This window comes from Bacillus rossius, chromosome 17 (assembly GCF_032445375.1).
Source record: "Bacillus rossius redtenbacheri isolate Brsri chromosome 17, Brsri_v3, whole genome shotgun sequence".
Taxonomy (NCBI): domain Eukaryota; kingdom Metazoa; phylum Arthropoda; class Insecta; order Phasmatodea; family Bacillidae; genus Bacillus; species Bacillus rossius.
In genome coordinates this window covers 30,159,189-30,178,954 of record NC_086344.1, presented here as the reverse complement: position 1 = coordinate 30,178,954, position 19,766 = coordinate 30,159,189, and the positions used below count along the sequence as shown (strand labels likewise).

Sequence of the window (19,766 nt, the reverse complement as noted above, 5' to 3'; positions counted from 1 at the left end):
ATTGTAATCTGTGTAATACATACAATACATTATCATGACTGTTTTCATGACTTGACTTTGCTCTACAGTAGAATTAATAACAGATAAATTCATTTTGTAAAGACAACTAGCCTAATTTTCTTTCTTCGAAATAACCAAATTTTACATTGCATAATGTTTTAAGAAAACATTAATGATGTCACTTTATGAAAATTTTTAGTACAGTAACATAGTTAACATTAGTAAAAAATAAATGTCTTATAGAAAACTTTGAGAGAGTATTCAAAGTAAAACTTCTACATAAAATATTACTTATTTAAAATTTTAAACAAAAATACAAGTTTTGTAGCTTTTTCTGTATCCCGTCGATTTCTTAATGTTGACTGAACCAAACCAGACATACCAAAGAACTGAAAATTTCCTTCCTACAGTTCTAAAAATAGCATTTGACATTGTTGGAAGACAAACCTGTTGCCAAGGAGATATGACACACACACAACACAAACACATGAGGTAGAGGAGAGAAGAGAGAAAATGAGGTGGCATTTAAAGGTACATTACACCCACCTATATTTAACAAGTGTTTCAAAATAACTATAAATACATTGTAGAATAAATTAAGTACTATTCCGTTTTCATTCTATCTTTGCAGCGGTCAATTTTTATATAAGAAGGCATGATGACTTGGTTTAAACGATACAGTATAGGAAATATTAACGTTCATATTATCATATTATGAATTGATTTTATTCACTGATTTAAAAAAATCACATGATTTAAATCATGATTAAAATCACGATTTAAATCATGCTGATTAAAATCAACATACCCTGTATGATAATAAAATAAAACGTGTATAACCAAGTTGAAATAAATAAAAACAATAACCAACATATTGAAAAACTTATAATACAATATAACACAAACTAAAGAAACAAATTAATAGCAAGTATGAAAAATAGTAAACATTGAAATATATAAGATACATAAATGCTTTCATATTAAATATAAAAACTGAAATTAAAATTATTACATAATAACAATAAACACGATTATTCATAAAAGGAAAAAAAAATAATTTACCTCTATGATTTAATTTTAATTTTACACGTTTTTTGATAGAACATTTAATAAAAACTAACATAAAATACAATTATTCTAAAAAAATTAGTGATGGTTGTCACACATTCACGAATAAAAAGTGCAATATAATATCGGTCAAAAGTCACGCAATGTTCGTAGTTATTATAGAACGCTTGCGTGTCATTTCACAACTCGTTCTTCTAATGAAGCTTGCAATGGGAAATATTGATTAAAAATGTTTTAATTTTTTTTAGACATACGCCATTGGTGGTTATATTGAAAGTCATAGATAAACCTCAATAGAATAAATAAGCAAACACACAAAAAAAAAGAAGCCAAAATCAGCTGAAGTCAAAAGTTAAATGCAGAAATCGCACAGTGATATCCGCGGAAGGAATTATTCGTAAAAAAGAAATATCACAGCGCACACGAACACATGTTGCAACAGCGAAAAGTCAATAATGAAAAGAAAAAAAAACCTGGGGCAAGACAGTGACAAACAGATGGACACAAACTATGATAATAAACAGATATTCTAGACACAACAACAAAAACAACAACAACAACAACAACAACAACAACAACAATAGCGTAAACGAACACAGTAGTCTTACTAAGACAAAATAGATGTGAGTTTTCGTCATCATCGCCGTCAGGAACAAACAGACTGATAAAATACTCTGGAAAAATGGTGTACAGCAATGCTGTGTGTGTGTAAAAAATAATACCTATATGAGAGAATCTTTCAGTTCCCGCCAGAGATGTGTAACATATAACCTTGGTAACGAGCATACTCATGTGTTATTATGCTGCAAATACACTTATAATACGAACCTTGGACATGAAATTAAACGTAGCATTATTTAAAATAAGACCGAGCTTGATAAATATACAGTACACTCCCGATTATCCGCGAAATTAAGTGGCAGGGCCACCGCGGATAGTGAAAATCGCCGATAATCCGCAAAAGAGCCGAAAATGGGAAACAAAAAAGGAAACATTAATTTCAACTTAAAAGTCTAAACATTTATGTACAGTAAAAGTTACAATCAACAGTACAAAATTTTAAATGGTGGTAAAATTGTAGTATTTTACTGAATAATTAACGTACAACACATTTCAGTAATGTAAACATAAAAGTGCTCAACCATACGATTAGAAACAAAGTGCGACAGAGACAAAAATAGCAACGCATGCCAGCCTACTGCGTGAGTTCCGAGAAGGCCTGTGGCGTTTTACTGTGTACTGCACACAATACACTCGTCAGTAGAGTTCAAATTTGCTCACTTGTAATAAAATACAGCACATACTTATGTGCAGTATTTTTTCGTAGCATGCGCGGATAATAGGGAGTTTACTGTTTACGCAAAATTTGTGAACTTTTCATGACGCGAATCGCATGTAGTTTCCGCACCCGCCGCTAGAATTCGTTACCGGAGAAGCTACGTCGACTATCGAATCATTTGAATAAAAGACCGAAATTAAAAGCGAAAAAGAGTTGGAAAAAAAAAAATAACCTCGGTTTTGCACCTGATCTTTCGACCAAGAATTTTATTACAAACACTAACTACACAGCATGTTAAAAATTCCTATTAGACAGTTAAGACTTTAAAAGTTACCCTTCGGCCTTGTGAAGTTTGGTTCGTGCCGTCCACCTCAGATGGTAGCACCGAGGTTACACATTTCCGTTCCATTCACGAAATTGCTCGTAACAGTTGCCGTATGCCGAGAGCTGAGAAGTTAATACATCAAAAAATTCTGAACAGTCGTGTCTTTCCTTCCAAACAAATTTCCAACAAATTCGGTATATAGTTTTGACGTGATAACGTCTAATAAATAGATGAACGCCGACTGCACGCACGAAAAAGTGTCCCGTAGCGCACATTGTCCGTTACGTTGTGTCCCGTTACGCTCATTGTACGCTTGCGCCGCATCTATCTCTCTCCCCCTCGATTGGAACAACCATCGATTTGACTTTTTCGAGGCACATCAAACTTTAAACACTCCCATTCGTTTCCTACTTTTCCTATCATCGTCCTATCCTTAACAGAATAACACATATTGGAAGAAGTTAAATAGCAAACATTTATAAAAGTTATAGTTAAAATAATCTCTTCTTTAAAGTAATAAACATATTTGAATTAATGAGTGCAAATAAAAGTAAATTTATAAATTAAATTGTAGATTTCATTTCACTCCTTCTTTGTATCCATACAAAATAGTGATAATTCAATAAAAATGATTCAATTTTATTCATAAAAGTAAGCAATCATTTCATCAATGTTTTGTAATGGCGTTGTCACGTAAAATTATTGTCCGTAAACCGACTTTACAGACGACACCCCCCCCCCTTTTTTTTTTTTTTTTTTTTTTTTTGGCTATTCGCGAAAGATTGCAAGCGCTAGTGCGCTTTCCTTACTTCTGACGTCATCATTCGTTCGTTCTCTCCTCCAACCTGCTCGTCCAGAGATCCATCGTTAACCATGCATGGCTTAATGCATACCGAATGAACACGTGGTTCTTTTTTTTTTTTTTTTCGCGTCGGCTTTTTATCCCCGGCTGAGATTCTACGGTAACATCCTTTAAAAAAAACCCGCTCCGATCATACGAAAGCTGTTTCATCCTCACACGTGATGACTTATAAAGGATGATTATTCTTTTACTGGATGACTTTATCCTTACATTATTATTTTTTTTTACTTTTTATAGGCACTGTAACTTTATTCTTATACAGAATGACTATCGTTTTACAAGATGACTTTATCCTTTTATTTCAGGATCACAGGATTTTTATCCTTATACATGAGTACCATAAGCATTTGTCCTTAAAAACTATAATGTTTCAGTGTTTTACGCCATTTAAATAAATAAATGCAAATTTGGCAGATAATCATGAAAAACAGATATAAATAAAGGATTATTATCTTTTTAATGGATGACTTTAACCTTACATGAAATTTTTTTTCATACCTAGTATACGATTGACTTCATTCAAATACAGAATGACTATCGTTTCACAAGCTGACTTTATCCTTTTTTTTCAGGATCACAGGATTTTTATCCTTCTACACGAGAGCCATATTGTCTTTAAAAAGTATAATGTTTCAGTGTTTTACGCCATTGAAAAATTAAAAGAAAATGCAAATTTTTCAGATAATCATGCAAAACAGTGTACGATATAAATACAAGTTAAGGTACTAAAAAAATTTTGTTGTCTGTAAAGTCGGTTTAAGGACGATAGTTTAACGTGACAACGTCATAACAAAACATTGATGAAATTATTGCATACTTTTATGAATAAAATTGAATAATTTTTATTGAATTATCACTATTTTGTATGGATACAAAAAAGGAGTGAAATGAAATTGAAATTTAATTGATAAATTTACTTTTATTTGCACTCATTAATTCAAAGATGTTTATTACTTTAACGAACAGATTATTTTATCTATAACTTTTATACATGTTTGCAATTTAACTTCCTCCATTCTGTGTTATGTTAAGGATAAGACGATGATAGGAAAAGTAGGAAACGAAAGGGAGTTTTTAAAGTTTAATGTGCCTCGAAAAAGTCAAGTCGATGGTTGTTCCAATTCTAGTGGAAGAGAGATAGATGCGGCGCAAGCGTACGATGAGCGTAACGTCACACAGCGTAACGGGACAATGTGCGTTACGGGACACTGTTTCGTGCGTGCAGCTGGCGTTAATAGATTTATTAGACGTTGTCACGTCAAAAAAAAATCTACTAGTCATCGCAAACATAAAACGATGACTCGAAACGTGACACACCTCCTTAAAATCGACAGTTGCGTTACACGGGGGTCTTCTGGCCACCCAAGGAGCAGAGCTTCATGCGAAGCGGCAGATTAAGGGGGGAAGCCGTGTTTCGAAAATAATAAAAAAAAAGGGGGGGGGGTTTGTCTGTAAAGTCGGTTTACGGACGATAATTTTACGTGATAACGTCATAAGAAAACATTGATGAAAACTTGCATACTTTTTTTAATTTTCAAATATTATTTAAAGTTTTTGCAAAATTTAATTTAAATAATTTGTTTAAATATAATCACGAACAATTACATAATTAAAAAGTCCGCCTTCACCTGTTTGATATTATAGAAGATTTTCTCGCACGGTGGTTGGCCGGTTCTTGCACGCTCGGCTCAGGCGGAACGTGACAATTTTTCGTGCGTGCAGCCGGCGTTCATCGATTTATAAGACGTTATCACGTCAAAAATTTCAAAGCAGTCATGAGGACTTCCGACAGAAGTGAAAACGTTTTCGCAAATTTTACGAAAAAAATATTATCACACAACAAATTTGTTTATCACGTTAGTAAAATAACTCCTAAATTACTATTAAATACGAATTGCATAGTAATTGCAGGTATTAAAAAAATAAATAATGATGTCCTTAATTTTTAGGTTATACTGCTACAAAGACTCCATTTTCTTCGTTATTCAAACGATATATATATGTGAATATTAATATATTTTATACTTACTTTTTTTACTGAACAGTAATCGTATACTAAAGATTTAAAAGCGTAATAAGTTATACCCACTAATTGGAACAGACATAGTCGTCATGTCGATGACGACTTACATGAATTTACTACATATCCAAACCTTCCCATAGAAGTTTTCACTTCAAAAAGGGTCAAGTTTTCCCATTCCGTAACCCACGTTTGCCTAAACGAAGGGAAGCCTTCATTTCACAGACAGCCACACCCGAAGTTCCCCGAAGTTCATGCTAGCTTTTTTTTCCGTTCTATCTCATTGTATAAACCGGTGTGGCATTAAATATTGCGGTCGATTAGGATACGTTAGCTACATTATAAATACTTATAACATTGTGGATGGTTGGTTATATTAGGTAAGTTTAGCTACATTAAAAATACTGCAAAATCATTTTATGGTTGCTTAGCAAATAACTTTTTTGTATGTAGCTATCCAGGGCTAGGAAACCGTTTACATGATTTCACAGTAATTTTAATGTAGCTATTCTAACCTAATCAACCGTCCACAATGTTTTAAAAGTATTTATAATGTAGATAACGTAACCTAATTGACCATTAGTTATCATGGGTTGTCCAAAATAAACATTCACGGAGTATGGGGCGTCCCGAGAATATTTGTGGAGGACAAAGACTTCCTAGATTTTATACGGTATGAAAAATATACAAATCCACGAAGTACGTTTCTTCAATTAGGTATTTTCCTCTAAAAACAATTGCAAATAAATACCGTTGCCTTGTTTATGGTATTTCCTTTTATAAACAACGCCATATTTATTTACAATGAACAAAAAAAAACCGAAGATGCACGATCGGGCGTTTGGCTCTCTCGTCTGTGAAAAAAAGGCTTCCCCTAAACGAACGTCCCACGAGGCTCGTAGGAGCCGGAGAGGCAATTAAAACGAACAACCGCGGAATAACAGTTGGGCATAGCGTTCGCTGATGAAAAAAAAAAAGGGGGGGGGGGGAGAGAATCATTAACGCTCAAAGTCTTCCCTCTGGAGTGAGGGAAAAAAAATAATCAAAATTTTCAATAAAGCCTGCAAAATTAAACACCCACAACTTGGAACGCACATTTGCGAAAATGACTTTACTGTGTTTTGTTACTGAATTTCTAAAAAAAATCTAGTTTTTTTCATGATGCATAATGATGTTGTAATGTAATTATTTTCTGCAATTAAAAATGTAATTAGTTCGTAAGAAAATATAACACGAATTTAAAAAAAAAATCAATATTTTAGACTTCTACCATATTAAATTAACAAGCGCTTTCAAATGTTTGTCCAAATCTATATGAATTATTAGAGACCGGAAAAATTCGCGGATTCATTTCACAATATGATAGAATCCAAACTACTGTACCTATATATTGCTTCTCTGATTGGCTCACAGTTTATCTGAAGAACTTTGAGCCAATGAAAAACATTCAACCAAAAAAGTATCGAATCGCAAGCGTCCCAGTCGACACGTGTCACGAGTCGATAACCAATGAGCAGGTGGCATTAGCCTGAGAATGTAGGGGAATGTGGAGTCTATCCTAGAGGTAATCCAAATCGCGAATTTTTCCAGTCTCCATGAATAATGATAAAAAAAAATACATTTTCAACGTTACGAGTCTATATGGACCTATATTCCGTAGTAAAATTCGTTTAGGGAATAATAATTTTTATTTTTTACATATTTTCATGAGAATTCAACGACTCTCTATTTGTATGTAACGAACTTTCGTCACAGCGTTTCATACAAACATAATTCAAATAGCGCTATATAATGCGTCAACAATATCTAATCGCATGAATATTTTAGTAATAAAATGTTTTTATTTTAAATCACCCTAAGAATATTTAGGTCAAAGCCCATAAATGCGCTCTTTCATACTGTCCACTGAATATCTTATTTTAATTAATATAAAAATTAATTGAATCATTTAGAAATTTTTTTATAGTTAATACATGTATTATTGATTTATAAAAAACACGAGTAAACGTACCATAGAAGATTTCATTTTGTAATAATACATTTGTGCAAACAATAAAAAAAAATTTGTTTATTTTCTACAGATTATTTTTTTACAAATCTGGCGACAGTTCATAAGATTTGCGGAGAAATGTATTCTGCATTTATTTTATTGGACACTAAATGATCATACCAGTGTTATGAAATAAAATCAAGTAATTCCCGGGGTTCAATTATTTTAATGATAATGTATTATTATGTATTTATTGCATGCCTCAAGTAAATTTGTCTCAAACATATAAATGTATTAGAAAAGTGAGTTAGATAATGGACAAATCTAATTATATGCACGAAGAGAGTAAGAGAAAGGTTAAATATAGGCCATTTTATGCATGAAATGATGTATAAAATGTATGTTTATAAAAATATACAATATGTTAGTTAGAAAATTGATAAATATAAATATATAAATGAAGTGAGTTAGTGGATGCTGGCTGCATATAAATCAGTGTATGTTGTTTATAAGTGAAGAGACGAATACAATTATTTTAATGATGTTTAGAATAGTTCTGTGCTTGAATCGAGTAACTTAATACATAAAAAAAAATTAAAACACGCATGAAGTGGGTTAAAAAATGGCGAAGCATGGCGGGGATACATTAGCGTGATGTGACCGCTGGTCAAAGCGAGGGGTCATACGAATGCACAGACGCGCGCAGAAACACGCAGCCGACACCTGCACAGTCGCGGCTAATTGAGGGTCCGTTTGCAGTCTGCCGGTAATGGAAAAGAGAGGGGATGGGTCGGGGGAGGGGGGGGCAGAGCGGGAGGGATGAAATTAGCGGCGCTGTGGTTGGTTGTTGGACAGAGGGGGGTGAGTGGAGATAGAGAGAGAGAGAGAGAGAGAAAGGGTTTAGCCGGAGGGAAATACACACGCCGAGAGGCAAAGTTCAAAAAGGCACTCGGCAGCGCATGGAACGAAAACGCTCACAGATCTGCGAAACTTTGAAAATGTTTTTTTTTTTTTTTTCGTGTTTTATGTTATTTTTTTTACACTACAAATTGTTAAAACTTTTGAAATAACTTAGTTCGCAATTTTTTTCGCAGGGTAGGATGTCAATTTATTATTTATATATATACTATACACTTATATAAATGTAATGTTCGTGCGTTCAAAATTTTAAAACCCAGAAATTTCTTCACCGGTTCCTTTGAAATTTTTACTCATTGTTGCATTCGAATACGCGCGTGTTTATATATACTACGAGGGCTGTTTTTTTTTTCAACCTCCGAAAGGCTATATAAAAAAAGGAAATTTACGTAACATAGTAATTCTACCACCAAAAGTACAGTAGGGTCTTACTTATTTTAATACATAAAAGCCAAAACTATCGAGGCATTTGTCATATCGGAACACAAGCTTATCTATGCATGTTTCGAAGAAGTTAGTCGCCAGTGAATAGAGATAACAGGACAAGTGCCTTGATCTCCCGCTCCCTCACGACACCACTGTGAGGCGGGTGGACTAATCGCGCGGCGCACTGGCTCCCGCGTCAAGAATTATCGCAAGAATATGAATAATGAGGCACAATACTCCGCAAAATTAGTCCACCCGCCTCACAGTGGTGTGAGGGAGCGAGAGATCAAGGCACTTGTCCTGTTATCTCTTCACTGGCGGCTAACTTCTTCGAAACATGCATAGATAAGCTTGTGTTACGATATGACAAATGCCTCGATAGTTTTGGCTTTTATGTATTAAAATAAGTAAGACCCTACTGTACTTTTGGTGGTAGAATTACTATGTTACGTAAATTTCCTTTTCTTATATAGCCTTTCGGAGGTTTAAAAAAAAACAGCCCTCGTACATACAAGGGTGTCGCTATTACCTCTCAACCCAGATATATACATAGAGTGATATATACATGTATATATGGATTTAAATAGATAGACATTAATACATAGAGATATATAGAGATATTTAGAGTGTTTTATAGAGGGAGATATGTAGAGAAATAGAGAGATCGTGAAAGATGCTTTGTATATGTGTAGGTACCTACTTCAACAAACAAATTACAAAAAAATAAAAAAAATAAAAGGCATTGCAACGCACAAGCATTGCTAAATTAAATTTTTTTAGAAATGTGTTGTTGCTCTTTTCTTTCTTTTCTATTTAACCAGACTGAGCCACAGCATAGCGTGTCCCTGGTACAGATGTTTTATTAAAAAAAAATTTATTTTTGTTTCGAATGAAATGAATGAATTCTTCGTGATTACGGCCGGTTATATATATATATATATATATATATAATTAATAGTTCATCAGATAGCCGTTTCTTCGTTTGCAGCAGGCCCGGAAACGACCGTGAATTGGCCAGACGGGAAATTTGACGGGGGGAGAGGAGTTTTGAGAAGGGGGGGGGGGGGGAAGAAACGTAAGCGAGTTCTAATTGGCTCCGATTGCACTCGCGGCTAATTGTCTTGATTGCTCCGGTTCGTATCGGGAAAGGGAGAGAGTATAGTAGTCCAGTTGAGGGGGGGGGGGGAAGGACGAGGGGAGGATACTGCCTCCCCATTGGCCAATTTAAAACAATCAAACCGGCGCGTGCGACCAGAGAGCTACGCTGGTCCGCCCCACGTTAAAAATTTCACGTGGTCACGTGGTATTTATCTTGTTTCTAACTGCGCAAGCGAGACAGATTAATGCCGGGTTTACAAACCCAGCCAAACAAGAAAAAAATATTCTGTACTTTAAAAAAAATATATTCCTTAGTAAACAAGCTGCAAAGAAATAGTTTGTGATACTACAAGAAGGATATTGTAACTTTGTTCAACACATGGCTATGGTTATTTTTGCACACATGAAATACATTTTTTTTTTACTTATTGATGTGACAACGTCTAATAAATCGATGAACGCTGGCTGCACGCACGAAAAATTGTCCCACTACGGATTTCCCACTACGGATGTCCCACTACGGATGTCCCACTACGAATGTGTCCTGTTTACGCATGCGTGGCATCTCTCTGGTATGTTGCGGACGGTACAGAGAACTCGGCCGGCACGTGGTGGCGTACTGCTCAGGTTTCACCCCGCCATGCTGCAGGGATAGGCGGGTCGCGCCGGTTGGATCACGCCTGCGCATGTCGCCACACATGGCTTGGGGCAGACGACAACATAGCGGGGTTCGAGGTTTTTGTTGTGCACCACGCCACGGGAGTATATTCGCAAGGAAATGGCGTTCTTACAAGTACGTATTATTTTAATTACTAGTGTTAGTCAGTATTTTTAAACAGTGTTGTATGAGTATTGTTTTAGCTGTGTAACTAAATATTTATTGCTGGTATGATACTTTTCACGCTTTAGTTTGTCATTGGTAATTATTTGTCATTAGTTTTTATTTGATCAACTAAATCACATACCGTATTATAGTTATGAGCCCACGAGCTTGTAAATATTTCGAGTCCAACAGAGAATATGTAAGTTAAAAGAAATTTAAACAAATATCGTGCGTGGAATATTATTAATTTATAACATTTGAAACAATTGTTTCCAATATGGCCTCGTAGTTGTGCGGTTAGCAACGCTGACTACCAATCGATATTGTAGTTATCTATGAAAATAATGTGTTTTAAATTTTTCTGTAAATAATGTACTTATCATAAGCATCTGTAAATAATGTACCTATCGTAAGTGTCTGTAAATAATGTAATTAGCGTTCCTGTATGTAACAACATCCCATTGAAGAAACATTGAGCCAAAGGTTCCAAAAACACTAAACAAATGTTTTTTTTTTTTAATTTTCCTTATATTTATAACTCAAGTAAACTATATTATAAAATAATACAATTGCTGTAAATATTCATATACATACCCTGACAAAGGAGCACTGTGTGCTGGAATGTCAATTAAAAATGTAGCAAACTTGTAAAATGTAAAAGAGCATGTGAATAAACTAAACGAAACGAACCAATCGATAGGTTGACGGATAAAATCCCGGCGGCTGAAATTTTTTTTTTCGAGATAATGCTGAGTATTTCTTACGAAAGTTGTCTCATAATATTATATTTTAATTGATGTTTTATTCAGACATAAGTTTTTAAACCATGGAAAATATAATCGAATATTAAATACTTAAACTATAATTTCTTTTATTATTCTTATTTATGTGCGCTTTTAACGCTGGGAAGCTATTAAGGGAACTGTCCATTCATGATATTACTCTTGTAAACTCCTACTAATGTTATAGACGTGAAAGTGTGTTTGTATTTTAGGCCCTTCTTTCACGCAGCAAAGGAGCAACGGATCCACACAATTATTGGCATATGGGTCGGAGAGTGACATAGACTCCATGTAATTATGAAATTCCTCCCACAAGGGAGTGGAAAAGGGGAACATTCAGTTTTATTATCTTTGAAAGATTTGTGCAATGGGAGTGCATGACTTAATGTAGGCTTTTGGATATACGCCATTGCTAAGCACAAGTATGTCTGTAGAACAAAACTACAAAATACACAAATGAAAAAAAAACACAAATTAAGCAAAAAATTGCTGTTGTCAGAATAAACACCACACAATACTCCACAACAGGAATATGGTCAACAAACAAAAACAAAAACAAAGAAAAATTGACTAACAAAACGAAAAAAAAACCCCACAAATGATGACAGCACAAAAATACCGAACCCAAAAAATTCAGCACAACAGTTGAAACGAGACAAAACACAGCTAAACGAAAAGACGAAAACAAACACAATAGTTTTCCAAAAAAAACAGAAGAGAACGAAAAAAACCCCACAAATGATGACAGCACAAAAAAATTGAACCCAAAAAAATTCAGCACAACAGTCAAAACGAGGCAAAGCACGACAAAACGAAAAGACGAAACAAACACAACAGTTTTCTTAAACAGAAACAAGCGACGTTTCGGGAACTGCTATCTGCTCCCGTCCTCAGGCAGAGACGCACATGGTACGAAAATACAGGTGCGACTGAGTAAGGGCTGGAAAAATGAGGGTATTTATCAGAAAATGGACTAAATCTTGCTCAGCCAATGGCAGACAAGCTGACACCCCATTGGCTGTGCACTGTACCCCCCTTAGACCCAAAAATTTGCGGAAGGCAGGATACAAAGAATAGACAGCGAAATAGTGAGTTAGTTATGTATTATTTGGTTCTTTATATGACCATAAAACAAATATAAGCAGAACATGCCAAACAATATATAAGGATATTAAATTTAACAATTAACAACAGGGTATATCAGGCTTCGCCCCTCTTGACTAGAAGTACATAACACTATAAAATAACAAGTATACCTATAACCCCCCCGGTGCACCACGGGTGTCGCACATGAACTAGATGCTGTTCTGACTTGGTTAACATCAAAAACCACCACAATAAATATAAAATACAATATTACTAAAAAAAACAATATCACTTAAAACTGCAACCTAAAATACACACACACACACATATATATATATATATATATATAAATATATATATATATATATATATATATATATATATATATATATATAGAAATATAAAATATTACCACCTTTCACAAAATAAATTAGGTGCTCGGTTCAGTTAATCTACTCATTCAATGTTTTTTGGCAAAATAATTACTTGTTGCCTCAAACTTTTCCAGTCCAATTCGAAAGTTCATGATCAGGCAGTAAAGAAAAAATATGTATATACGATAAATGATTATAATAGTTCACAGCCAATTTTCTGCCTCACAAAATACCCTATCGAGCACCTGAGTACACACCTTTCGAAATTAACTTGATAAATACCTACATAAAAATTTATAATGTTATAAAAATTGCAACAAAAAATTACAATAAAATCTCATTAAAAACAAATTTACCCAGTACGCATAACTCGCATAAAGGGTACAAAATATTAACAATTTCCCTCCCAAATAGGTAACCACTCAATTCCAGACTTGACGACGTAGTTACTTGCGGCTGTGTCTAATAAAAAAAATTGCTTCAAAAAATTACAGTTATATTCAAACGTTATCTCGAAGGTGAAAAATACCGGCGTAGCGTAGGCCACAAAGTCTACCCAGCGAAGGTCCACAGAAGGTCCGTCTGACGTAATATAGACGAAGACTAAATTTCAAAACTTACAGTTTATCTGTTGCCATCTACTTCCGGAGATATACAATCAAGAAGCCTCGCAGACAAGCCTTAACCGGGTTGAAGAAGGATCAGCAGCACGCACGGCACCATTTGACGTCCACGACATTAGCGACTAGGCCCACTCTACAAAATTTTTAAATTCTCGATATACTAAAAATAAAATTTTTCTCCTCATTGGTAATAACTGCGTAGAACACTGCTGCACTCGAACATGGTATAACCGACGGAGCAAAACCTGCCGTAACTTAAGTTCTTATATTCCACCAAGGATTTACCGAACTTCCACACTAAGTTACAGCCATGAAATTCATTCCCGCAGCCACTCCATCGGCAGTAAAAGGTAACCCACTCAGGCCATGGCTCGTAGCAGACAGACCTTCCTCAGAGAAAACTCGTCAACAACTCAGCGCGCCACAGGTACCAACCTCAACCCACCAAAAGGAAAACACATGACAAACGCAAACACCGAGTACCGAAAATAGCCGATCAGAGCCTCACGAAAGCACGAGCGGCTCTAGATCCTGACAATCTGAAACGTGCCCGCGCTCCTAGATCCACACCGGCCAAAACACCAAATCTGAGGGAACGGCTCGCGCCGCCACACGGCAAACGGTAAATAACACTGCGCCAGTACACAAAAATAACCGCCACCAAATGTGACGTGACACACACGTCACAGCACCATGGAGTTAAAGCGGATTGGTTATGTTAGGTTGAGTATTGGCTATTGTTTTGTGCTGCAGGGATGTTTCTTTCTTAATCAAATGGATCCACATATTTTTTAATTCAATGCTCTGCTGGCTAAAAATATTTTTATTGATAATAATGAAAGCTGATTCTTTGATTTTCCTTTTCATTTTGTCGGGTTCCTGTATGAGTGGTGTGGAGTCTTCCCAGAGAATTTTGTGGCTATTTTCCCATGTATGTTCAGCAAGTCTGGATTTTAGGGTTTCACCCTTCTTGCAGTTGTTTTTATGTTCTTTGATTCGGGTGGATATAGCTCTGCCAGTTTCACGTACATGTGGTGAAATCAGCCACAGAAAAATTACAAACCCACAATTGTGTGTATCAGATCCCCTGTGAATGTGGCCACATGTACTTAGGTGTTGCATACAGTCATCAATGAATACTTTCTGTACAGCCTTTGATATTTGTTACTTAATTTTTTGTGTGTCATTCAAATATGAATAAAATTCTGGATATCCTAAAACCCCCGAAAAAATGTATCTTTGCAGGACTGTAGGGAAACCATAATTTTTTATTGTATCATGTACGATTTACAAAAAAAAACAATAAGCAAACAATTAATTTTTTATACAACACGATTACATGCTTTTAGTTTCTGCCAAGGTTGACATAAAAATTGGCTCTTATTTTGTCTAAAAAAACATTATATTTTGTAAATAAATAAAAATAGTAATATAATGAAATATTATTTAATACAACGCGCAACAAACACGTAATTACAAAAGAAAAAAATAATGATAGTATAATACACCCTTAATGAGATATTCGGAAGAAAAGGCTATGAAGTCTTACTGCCTATCAGTCGGGAGATACGTGATCATTGCAGTGAAGATAAGTTTTTTTTTTGTTTGTTTGGCGAAGTGCCAGTCACTTGTCACTGTTCGTCTCTTTTTGTGCGACGCTGAAGGGTTTTTTTCACTTGTGGGCGGGGAACCACAGCACAATCACATTCGTTCCAATTTCCCCCTCCCCCCTGCCCAACCATCGGTCAACATCACGCTGAAGGCGTCTGCCCCTGAGGTAGTACCGATTTCGAGGCGTGTAAACACGCCTTCTGTCAAAGCAACCGAAAAACGTGGGTGTTGCAAAAGAGCGTTGTGTGTGTGTGTGTGTGTGTGTGGGGGGGGGGGATGTGAAGGAGTCTTTCAGCACTCGCCAAAGATGTGTAAACCTTCCAACCTTTGGTAACGGAGCAAAATTCACGTGTGTTATCGCGTTGCAAAAAAAAAAAAAAAAAAATCACATTTTTAAATTCGAAACTCGGACAAGAAATCTAATGCGGAATAAATTCTTTTGAAATAATTACCCGGCTAGATAAATATTAAAAATATTGGTGTTTTAAACTACAAGTAGTTCCCGCACCCGCCGCTAGATTCCGCTGCCGGAGCAGCTACGTCGACTATCGAATCATTTGATGAGCAGAGCTTACATTTTAAATCTGTTAAATGAAACGGCTCCGATTAAAGCAAAAAAAAAAATATTGTCTGTAAAGTCGGTTTACGGACGAAAGTTATAACCTGACAACGTCATAACAAAACATTGATTAAATAATTGCATAATTTTATGAATAAAATTGAATAATTTTTATTGAATTATCACTATTTTGTATGTATGCAAAGAAGGAGTGAAATGAAATCTACAATTTAATTGATAAATTTAATTTTATTTGCACTCATTAATTCAAATAGGTTTATTACTTTAACGAAGAGATAATTTTAACTATAACTTTTATACATGTTTGCGATTTAACTTCTTCCAATCTATTTTATTCTGTTAAGGATAGGACGATGATAGGAAAAGTAGGAAACGAATGGGAGTGTTTCAAGTTTAATGTGCCTCGAAAAAGTCAAATCGATGGTTGTTCCAATCGAGTGGAAGAGAGAGAGATGCGGTGCAAGCGTACAATGAGCGTAACGGGACACAGCGTAACGGGACAATGTGCGTAACGGGACACTTTTTCGTGCGTGCAGACTGCGTTCATCGATTTATTAGACGTCACATCAAAAAAATTTTCAAGTTCATAACGTTCTTCGTGGTCCACACTGTCTATAACACGAAATCCCCAAAAAATGGACCAAATTTAAGACTAGTACATAAATTCACTCGGAACAAATAACACAATTTTTTTTTTTTAATTTTACAGTAAAATTTTCTTTGGAAACCAGCTGCCGAGAAAAAAAATTGTAACACCACAAGAAAGATATCGTAACTTTGTACAACATATCGCCATGGCTATTTTTTCGTTAATTAAATACCGTTTTAGAGAGAAAACAGAATACTCATTACGAAAATTGGCGAATGGTTATATATTTTAGAGGATCTTTCATTGAAGCGTAATATTTCAAACCACCGAAAAGATAATTGAATACCCAAAAAAAAAAAGATTTTTTTTTTAAATTAAAAAGTCAAGGCGATCTGCGTACTCGGGTCGAAAAATGACGGTTACTTTTTTTTCTTTTCGGGACGAAAAGGGCTTCATTTTTGGTTGATTTAATGAAAAGCGAGCCAACGATTACAGCAAAATGTACCATAAAAAATTACGGGTCGCCCCCAGAAGACCGTAGCGACACTAGACTGTACGCTACCTACCTGGCCAATGGTAGTTGAGGGGGCGGGTCATGCGGGTGGGGGAAGGCTTTCCTCACGCCAGTTAGCCAGTCATTTAGCTGTTCCTTCAACACGCCTGTGTTCACAGTCCTGACAGAACAACCACGCAAGTCAAAGTTTATGTTTTAAATGAAATTATTGATAATTTATTATAATTTTTAATTAACTGTTGAAACGCATTTGTATAGAGTCACGTAAGTTAATAGTTTAATTAAATGTTACGGTACGTAATGGTTTTTTAATATATTGAAATGCGATATAATTTTTATAGCTTATGTTTTAAACATTATAATATGCGTGGTAAATAAACCTACGCATGTGTAGATATCATTTAATATTCACTGTTATTTGTTTCTAAATTACCTTGCGGTAAATTATATCATCTCGTTTTTACTTGTTAAATTAACTCTGTTTATTTTTGCGCCTTACATAATATCTCGTTGAAACTTGTAACCTAACTTACTTTGCCCATGCGTTTATTTAAATCAGTTTGCGTGTATTTAATAAAATGTAGAAGTAACTTTTAAACACATCTTTCATTGTGTGAAAAACGCTAGGCGTTAGTTATTCGCGCGACAATTTTTCACCCAGCGTAGGCCGACTTGTTTACCGGGAAAGGAGGGCTCCCTCGCCGGCAGATTTTTCTCTCCCGCCCGGGTGTCGCATAGCTAAGTACGACTTTCATGCTCCATATTATGTCTGTTGTTCATGCTTTTATTAATACTATTTATATACTTTTGAACATATTAAAGCGGCTTAGCCCATCTATTCACGTTAGTTTATACAGTTTACATTTATTTTTTATAAATAACTTCGTTGTGTGCATGGTTACACGATTTGTTGATAATAAGTTCTGTAAAGTTATAATTACGCCTAACAAAAGCTGAATGTAAAATTTTGTTAGAGACTTGACAAGGACTGTTATTGTTATTAATATTACTATGTATGTATATAGTCATAATAACAGTTTCAAATTATTATTATTGTTATAATTATGTATATCGTCATTATAACAGCTTCATATTCTAATGTTAATATAAATTAATAATTATTTTTAAAAAAATCTTTTTGTAACAAACATTCTACAGGCGTAGGTAGTTTCAAGTAACTATTTCTTCTGGAAATATTTTTGAAACTTCTGTAAACTCCTAGAGCAATTTAAGAACTTAATGTAGTTGACATAAATACCTATCTGTTCGCCAGTCTTCAAAAAAGATTGGTGTAACATATTCTCATATTCCATGAAGCGAAAATATTTTGAATGTTTTTAACTTAATGTCTTAAAGAATTTCATAATATGCCTACTAAGGTAGGCTAGTCATTAAATTATTTTTGATTTTCAAACACTGTTTTTCATCTCTTGCACTAGTCATATAATTTTTTTTTTGACAAAGGTTTAAGATAATCTTAAGATAGTTATTAATAAATTTCAACGAAATTGATACTAAAAAAATTTACTTTCTTGTTAAATTTCAAACCCTATTTTTATGGTAATAGTTAGTTTCATCAAATATTATTTAAACCAAATGTTTTAAATAAAGTTTAGGAATTTTTATAATAAGTTATATTGAATTTGATATTAAAAGTATTTTTAAAAAAGTAATGGCGTTTTGTTTTTCAGCCCTTGTTATTTCCATCCCTTGAAGTAGGCCTAATGGTGTGTATTATCAAAAATTGTTTCAGAGAAAAGTTTTAAGTTAACATTATAAGATAGACAAACAGTTCGAAGGGATTGAAAATGTACCACTAAGGAAGTTATGAATTTTTTTTAAATTCTATCCTTCATTTTTTCAACCCTAGCAGCATTAGTACTTACAATCAAAAATTGTTTTCCGACAAATGTTTTTGATAAAAAATGTTAAGATTATAACAAAAAATTTACGAATTCAATGTTAGTAGTTAGATATAGTTCCTCCAGGGACAGAGGCTGGAGGCAAAGGAGCAAGGAGCAGTGACCTTTGACCCCTGACGTCAATTCCGGCCGCCATCTTTGATTACGTCACTTCCGGTCGCTATCTTGGATTACATAATTTCCGGCCGCCATCTTGGATTACGTCATTTCCGGTCGCCATAATTGATTATGTCATTTCTGGCCGCCATAATTGATTGTCATTTCCAAGAATTTCCACCATCTTTGATTACGTCATTTCAGACCGCCATAATTGATTACGTCACTTCCAGCCGCCATCTTGGATTGCATCATTTCCGACCATAATTTTGTCTAGAATGTTCTGCCATCCTAGAACGTTCTATTACGTCACTACCAATGAGGCTTCGGATTTAGGATTTTACCATTATGCAATCACCATCTTGGATGACCCGGCCGCCATCTTGGATTATGTCATTTCCAAGAATTTCCGACATCTTGGATTACGTAATTTTACGACCATCATTTTGTCTAGAATGTTCTGCCATCCTAGAACTTTCTATTACGTCACTACCAATGAGGCCTCGGATTTAGGATTTTAGCCATTTTGTATTCTAGAACATGCCTGCATTTTTAATTCTAGAACTTTCTACTGTGTAATTTCCGGCCTCCATTTTTGTTTTCTATAATTTTCTACCATTACAACATAACTACCAAGATTTAGATTTTAGCCATTTTGTATTCTAGAACATGCCCGCCATTTTTAATTCTAGAACTTTCTACCATTACATCACAACTAATGAGGATTCAGTCAACATCACTAATATTTTTTTATGCTACTGGCAGCCATCTTGAAATATA

General features: G+C 34.7%; 1 protein-coding gene across 1 annotated transcript in view; it reads left to right on the top strand.

Moving 5' to 3' along the window:
* The window catches only part of LOC134540781 (uncharacterized), a 227,861-nt gene that overhangs the window by 75,585 nt on the left and 132,510 nt on the right, over positions 1 to 19,766 (top strand). The window lies entirely within an intron of this gene.